Genomic DNA, 8517 nt, shown 5'->3' with positions numbered 1-8517 from the left:
AATGAGAAATAGTTTTTTTTTTTTTTTTTTTTTTTAAGAAAAGAAACAAAATTTAGCTGGATTTTCATTTTTTTGTTTATGGGTTAAAAAAATGTGATTATGCTTTAAAGGAAATGCCACAGTTTTTCCCCTATTTCACATGTTTTACATTTACATTTATTCATTTAGCTGACGCTTTTATCCAAAGCGACTTACAATTGCTATATGTCAGAGGTTCTACGCCTCTAGAGCAACTAGGGGTTAAGTGTCTTGCTCAGGGAACATTGGTGTCTCACAGTGGATTCGAACCCGGGTCTCCACACCACAGCGTGAGTCTTATCCACTGCGCTAACACACCCCTATACTTAGCTCAACTCTTCCCTCAACTTAGACGTAGCCTACATTCTTGTTATAGTTATAATTTTTTATACGCTTAGAAAATCACCACGTTTTACTTGTGCAACTGCTCATGTAACCGTCTTTAAACAGGGAAAACATAAAGGCACCGCGCTACAGTGATTAAGTGTACGCACTGAGTCATATATAGGTACATATCAACTCGTCTAAGTTGAAGGAAGAACATAGTGAAATATGGAAAAACTGTGGCGTTTTCCTTTAATATTTGTATTGAATGTGTGGGCAGTGCTGAAATTTTACTTTAGCCTATGTGATACAACTACATTGAATACAATATGATACTAGCCTAATTATTTTATTCTAGGCCTATTAGAAAACCAAGTAACATGTTTTCATTACATACAACAGCAGAATTATTATTATTGTTTTGTTTTACATAATAACAATAAAATAAAATAAAACCCCAACCCCACATAAATATATTTATAATATGTATATTAAATTAAATTAAATTAAATGTATAGTGTGATGTGACCACATTACAGATAATGAGTTCAGACTGGAAACACTGCACCTCTCATTGGTTTCATTTGAATTATATAAAAATGATTAATTTTTATTTTTATTTCAATCGTTTCTTTTAAAAGTAGACATGTCGAGCTTTGTATAGATGGTTCTACAGGATGTCTGTGATGCATGAGCCTGGTTCATTTCTGACTTGTTTCAGAAAGAAGTTCAGGGAGACGGAGATTGCACACCCTGTTAGGTTTCTTTATTTTACAATAGAGTTTTGTAACATTTTGTTGTCACTGAGGGTGTCTTGACCAAAACTGATGGAGCTGAAGCTCTTTCCGCTGTTATTGGGATGGGGCATGCGAATCGGGATCCACTGACCAAAAAAAAGCAGTAGCCTACTCGTTGCGCTCTAAAAGTTATCGCTTCAGTTGCTATTGCTTGTAATAGCAAATGAAAACATATTACCTGTGAGGTTTTTCTTAAATAGGCTAGGCATATAGAATAAAATGAGTAGGCTATGCCCGCCTTTGTAGATCACATACAGTAAAATTCAAATGCCATTGAATAACGTCATCTCTGTTTTGTCAATAACATGCAGCAGCCATGAAATATTTTGTACTTTTTTATTTTTTAAGCGCTGCTAGCAAAGAATCTACAGGATTAATAACTCTGGCTGGCCTGTCGCTTCTTCCCTGTGTAAATTAACTGAGCTCGCCGCGTATTGGTGCAGTACAAAAGGGTAGAAAGGCGGCGTTTCAGTGCGCCCACACATTGAAAAAAGAATATTAAAGCATAATCAAAATTTTTTAACCCATGAACAAAAATAACGAAAAAATCCAGCTACGTTTTCATTTTCCGTTTCTTAAACACAACGAAAAGACGAAAATCTAACTGTTTTTCATTTCTCTTTATTTCTATTTAAGTATAAAATCAAATGACCAAAAGATACATGGACAGTCTGTCTTTAGCAGAAGACTCCTGTTGTTCAATGGGGTGCTCCAGCAGTCTCTAGTGGTGGATTGTGGAATACCTCAGCATATGTGGTAAATAATGTGTCGTCTAAAAGCCAAAACCTAAAAATACTACAGCTAATGGCTCCTTTTGCACTCAGTCTTCTCTTCCAGTTAGTCCGCACAAAAACAATATCCAAGTTCAGAGGGAAAATTGAGTGATTCACAACAAACAGAGGGAGTGATAGAGCCAGAGGAACCACCCAGAGGACAAACCGCTATATTTTAGAGTTTGGCAAGAGGAAGGGAAAGATGAAATTTGAAAGCAGGCTTCCCTACAAAGCCAGCAGCTAAGAGAGGAATGAAGACACAGCCTCTTGTAATAAAAAGACTGCCTGACGGGATGGGGAACAGGAGTGACTAATTTTGAACACGAATATGAGGGCTGCGGATGAAATGTTTATGAATATGTGTAATTCATTATTCACTCAATCATTTCTTTCATCCACCTCATTCATTCATTCACTCATGCTTACATAACTACTTCCAAGACACTAATAAAAGAAGAAAAAAAAAACTTGCACAGATAGTAAGAAACATTGGTCAAGATGAATATTGAATGTGTGCACATTTTTTAATGATTTTTTTTTTAAGAAATCCAACAAAACTTCATTTATTTTGTTCAAAATACTGTAAAAACAATAATAATGTGAAGTTTTATAACAAATTCAAAATAAATGTTTTATATTGTAATAATATTTTACAATGTAATTTATTTATTTATACATTTTTTTTGCAATCTGAATTTTCGGCAGCAATAACTATAGTCTTCAGTGTCACATGACCCTTCAGAAAATCATTCTAATATGCGAGATTCGCTGCTACTTATTGAGATTTTTGACAGTCATATGGACACATTGCACACACAATCTATGCATTTAGGTACTAATACGATAAGCAGTTAAACTAAAAGCTTGCAGATGTATTTTCGGGTGTAGCTGGTCGATGGGGGGGGACGTGGGCAGACAGGTCCCCGTTAAATGGAAACTTAATGGGAGCCATGTGAACGTCCAGCCCAGGTGGCATCCTCAGCTCTCAGCCATGTGACAGAGGTGCCGAGAAGTGACACATAACAGCGAGGAAGGATGGGGCGACAGGGAAGCAATAGTGCTAAAAAAAAAGAGGAACGAAAAGAGTCAACATGACACTTTGACAGTGACCATGGAGCCCTGCCTAATCGTGACGCACTTTGTTTGTTTTGAGTAAAGCGTGGGCAGGAGGAGCAGACTGCACCCCTCCGCACTCCCTCCGCCTCACCACAGAGATCTGAGGGTGGGCGTCACTATTCTGTTGGGTGTGTGTGTGTGTGGTGGTGTGTTGTGTTTCTTCTCCACAGTTTTCACAATGAGGTAGAGCTAGATAAAGAGAAGGAAGGAGCATAAACACAAGGAAACTCTGGAGAGAGAAAAGCAGCTCACACCTCTGTTAATTAGAGAAGGCAGAGAGACTCAACGATGAGAAGATCCAAGACAACAACGTGCCTGCCATTGGGTGACAAACATCTGAGGAGCTATTTTAAGGACGGATCAGAGTTGGTGTTCCCTCCGAGCCAAGCGAGTAGGGGCCCACGACACACGCAATTAAAGTTTCTCAGAAGAGAGAGAAACTTTTGTTTCCTTTGTGAGAGGATCTCTCTTAAGTTTGTAGAAAAGGGTCCTTTTTATTTTAACTTGCCTTTCATCCTTATTTCTCCCAATAGCTAATGGGCAACCAGAAGTGCACAAAAAATGTTTCAAAATGCATCTTGGATAAGGCTCATTATAGTGATGGAAGGTTGTGCGGTGCAGATGAAGCTGGGTCTAATTATTGATTTATGAACATTCTCTCCTTAATGTGAATATAGGCCATAACTAGACTTTGAAACAAGCCAACAGATCAGTTTTTTGGTTTTCTGTAATTTGAAACAAAAACTGTGTGTGTGTGTATGTATGAGAAGAGAGAGAGAGAATGAAAGAATTGGAAATAAATAACTGGTTTAACTGACTGTGTAAATGTAACTTCTATGTGTTTTTGACATAACCTTGTGTGTATTTAACAGTTTATGCGCAATAAGACATGAAAGAGAAACTTAGTTTAGTGCTCACATGCCGAGTGACAGCTGTGTCTGTGTACGTGCTTCAGATGCGTGCAGAAAACCGTTTATCAGAAATGTAAACTGATGTGGCTTTAATACGCATTTTTCATCGTGATAGACATAAATCAAACCAAACAGATGACTTCTTTCAGCAGAGTATCCCAGGTACAGCTATAAAGACATAGCCCTACTCTGGAAAAGGGGGCGTGGAACAGTGGATCATTTCATTTTAAAATACAGTCATGAAAAAACGGTGTGTTCCTGTTTTCACTCAAATTATATATAAATGATCTGTGGGGTATTTTGAGCTGAACTTCACAGACACATTCTATGGAACACCAGAGGACTTGTAAAAAGGACAATAATAAGTGTCCCTTCAAGAAAAAAAAAGGCCTAATCCAATTTGCTGGTCTGAGATGGTTACCAGCCTAAAACCCTTTTTAAAACCATCAAAATTCAGATCAGTCTGAGCAGCTTGGAGACCAGCAACCCAGACTGGTTTACACTTTTTTTTTAAGCAGGAAACATGTACACCCGAGTCTACAGTGGATGAAAGAAAATTGGAGCATTAAATCTGGTGGATAATAATGATAAGTCCAATAGTTATAATGCAGTGTTTGTTGAAGATAAACCTCCTTCAAGTCTCAATAAAGCATTAGCATGTGAGTGAGAGTGAGAGCAAGTTATGGCACAGAAGAAATGGAGAACCGAGAGGATGGGGTATGAGTAAAGATAGAAGACTAAAAATGATATCAGTGAACGTCTCCAGGGCCAGCACAATGCCACCGTGATCGAGGATGACAGCTTCCTGCTTTTTAATCTGCCATGGTTGCGTGCTTAGCACCTAGGGGGACGGAATGAGGCTGATACAGATGTCTCTAATGAGTATTAATCTAATCATGCACAGACACAAACACAGCCAACACTCATAATCACGTAAAACCCCCAAACTCTGACATTTAGGTAGGGGGGTTATTAACGGATAGTAAAAATCACACACCGCTAAAAAAAAGTTTCACTTTGAAGTGTGGAGAAAGAGAAAAAAACGAGTTGAAAAAGACAATATTTACCTAACTCAGCTCCAAAACATCCAATAATTGCAGTTTCATCAAACCGAGGCGACTAATGTTTCGCTGTTGCTGCGCAACCAGTTCACAACGTTGTCAGGTGAGGAAAAAGTCTGAATGTCGAAGCATAATCCAAAACATAAGTCACCAAAATGCCATCCTCAAATCCGCCAGTGCAATATCTAAATCAAGTGGAGACACTACAGCATCCCATATTAAAAAATAAACAGCGATAGATGTGAGGTATTCGGTGTTCTGCAGCGGCCTTTCAGGTCTTTTCACATTCGCCGTTACTCTAGCCAGGAGTCTGGAGACTGTAAATATCCCTTCACAGCCACATGATCTAACGAACGCGGTCCTCCAGCTTGAGCGCAGTAGTGCATGCTGGGGTTTTTATTTCTTTATAAGTCTCATTTACCAGTGTTGGTTTATTCATAAACTTTCACTCTCTTGATTTTTATGAGAGGACAAAAAGCCAAACAACCAAGAGGAATAGCACCCCAAATACCCGCCGTGTGTTATTGAATTGTAAATAAACCAGGAAAAAGCACATCTTTCTGAAACACGGAGGTGAGTAAAGCACTGGCTTCTGAAAGCGAGCCTCCATTATCGACCTGTCAGGATTGTTTGGTGTTTTTTCACACTGTTAATTCATTTACAATGCAGATGGAGAGTCTGGTCATTAAGGTGCTGGCTATACAAGAGTAATGCACCGCATCTGTACCTGTTTCCCAGTGTCACAGAACTTTGGAAACAAGCCGTCTAATTATAGCGATTAGTATTTTGGAAGCAGTTCCGAGCTCACGGTCCGGCCTTAACAAATGAAGGCTGGGATTATCCAAACAAATAGGATGTCTGCCATCTTGTTGTACATGTTGATGCTTTTAGAATCACATTACAGAGTGCTGGTATCTGGTTGTGAAGTTTTAAAAAATGAGAAAATACATTGACATTGGACCTTTGTTTTAGGGTCAAAAAACATATAGTGCAACAATATACTGGAATATTTAAATACATAATAATTCTATGCTACATATGACAGTAATACTTTGATAGACATTTTAATAAATCTACCTTTACACACACACACACACACACACACACACACACACACACACACACACACACACACACACACACATATATATATATATATATATATATATATATAATAAGTATTTCTTGAGCAGCAAATAAGCTTATTAGATTGGTTTCAGTATGATTATGTGACACTGAACAATGGACTAAAGGCTGTTGAAAATTAAGCTTTGCCATCACAGAAATAATTTTGATCCAATAAATGCAGCCTAAGTTGGAGAGCATAGGAAACAGATCTTTTGAATGATAGTAAGTGTAGCTCAACTGTAGCTGTCTCTGTACTAGACTGAAAAAGGATAACACATTTTAACAAACACACAATTGGTAACACTGTATATCTGCATTGTTTTTAACATCTGACTGGATACTAACCTAAGCCAACAAGAACAGCCTTCATTTTTGTGCAGCCAGCAAAATCCATGGATGCTACTATTAGCGCTAACTATTTGGCAGTTAGCAACTGCATCGTCACTTGTTTATTGCCTCTCATTTTGCTTCATTTCCGAATGTGTCATTTACCTCGCATTAAATAGAAGCCTACCTCCCTTCCCCTGGCATGAAAGCTCACTTTTTCATCCTTACGCCCCACCATCATGAGGGAGTGGCTAATTGGTAAAAAGCACCAATACAGAGGCTAATCTTAGCAGTGTTTAGCGTGAAACAAAAGGCCCCATTAAAGAATGATTGCTTAAAATAATAGTCGCACAAAGTGCCCAGCTTGCTTAACAGGTGTATTTATATTGATTGTGCAGCCTCAATTTCCTGCAGTGAAAAGAAAGAAGTAAACAATAATTGCTAGTGCTTTTTAGCGTTTGCCGCGCAGGCAATTATTAAATAGCACTTTAGCCATTCCGTTAGTAGGAAAATAGCACTTAGGACATCTGCTTGGTCATTGCCAATGGCCCCTATACGGTTGGGATTATCTCTCCGATGAGCCTTGTCTATGCGTGTAGTTTCATTCCGTGGTCATTTCAGTGATGTGGACCATCCATTTGCCTCTTTTCATTTCCATAATTGTTTTCAGAGCGCAAGGCTGTCCCGCTCTTTGCAGAGGACTAGGTGTGGACTAATGGATGCTAGATTGGATTCTGCCTTTATACATGGTGAAATGATTTCTTCTTCATTCTCTGTGCTAGATCACGTCTCTCTTTTGGACTCATGAATAATGGATGGGTTTAAAGTGTTGCCCTGCCCAGGCTCTCTCTTATTGAAATCTGTGCTCAGAGAGGTGCTTATTTACTGAGACTGATCCCACATCATTTGAGTCAGTTTCTATGCTCCTCTGCTCTGGCTTTCTCGCGCTCTTTCTCTCACTATCTCAATGCTGCCCTCCATCTCTTTCTGTGACACTCTTTCTGTTTATGACCCCATTCATACCCTTACAGTCTCCTCGTAGGTCGCTCTTGCTCATCTCTCTCTTATTAAAGAGCCACAAGTCTTTCAAATGTATCCTATCCTTGGTAGCACTAATAAGACCGCATGAAATCAAAAGAGCTTTGTGGCTTTTAGTCCAATTCTATTTTCTTTGAAGCCTCTATACTGTACATGCACGGCTTTCATAGTCAGTTCACACTGACTGTCTTAATGTTTGGAGTCCATATGTGCATACATATTACATGTTTAGTCTAGAGGAGAGGGTATATGTGCAGGCATGTAATGTTTTTTATAAAGTTACATTGCCAACTACTGGCCTGGCATGAGGGGAAAAAAAACACACCAATAAAGCAAATTCTGTAATGGAATCTTTAGCTGCTGCAAAGAATACGCTTTTTCACAATGACCTAAGTCTCGCATTGGATTTCTTCTAAGCAACATAAGTCAACTGAGGTTCTACAGCAGCATGACGCACAATGAACACTACAATTACCCTTTGCTCATTGTTGCTTTTTGCATAACCACATCCAGCATTTTATGTGACAGTCCCTGCATTGCCTTCACTGAAGAGCTTCTGCGTCAAAGCCTAACATGTCCTTTCTAATCATGCGACTGCGCATTTCATGCTCTATAAACATTTACCACACTGACTGAGCCATAAAAGCAGAGAGCATATCAATGAATGGAACTAGACATGTTCCCCTGAGAAGCCATTGTTATAAAGTCACCTTCCCTGGGCATCTCCCCTTGAACTTTTAGCGAAAATGCACCACGCAAACCTGGGAATTATCTTCAGAAATACCACAAATCCTATCTCTTCATGGCTAATGCTTTTACAGCTTTTTTCTTCCTTTCTTTTATCTTGTCCCCTTTATTTTCCATGGAAATAACAGCTTCCATTTAGGCTGCCCTGCTCTTATGCAGAGTCGATCAGACCCAGCCTTAATGAAATGCTGCTACCCAGAATCCCTCTCACTGGTGGAATCGGGACCCAGGGCCATTACTTGGCTGTCTTCGGGAAAAAGGCACATCTACATAAGTT

This window comes from Carassius auratus, chromosome 21 (genome assembly GCF_003368295.1).
Source record: "Carassius auratus strain Wakin chromosome 21, ASM336829v1, whole genome shotgun sequence".
NCBI classification, from domain to species: domain Eukaryota; kingdom Metazoa; phylum Chordata; class Actinopteri; order Cypriniformes; family Cyprinidae; genus Carassius; species Carassius auratus.
The sequence above is the reverse complement of the archived record's forward strand: the minus strand, read 5'-3'. Positions refer to the sequence as shown.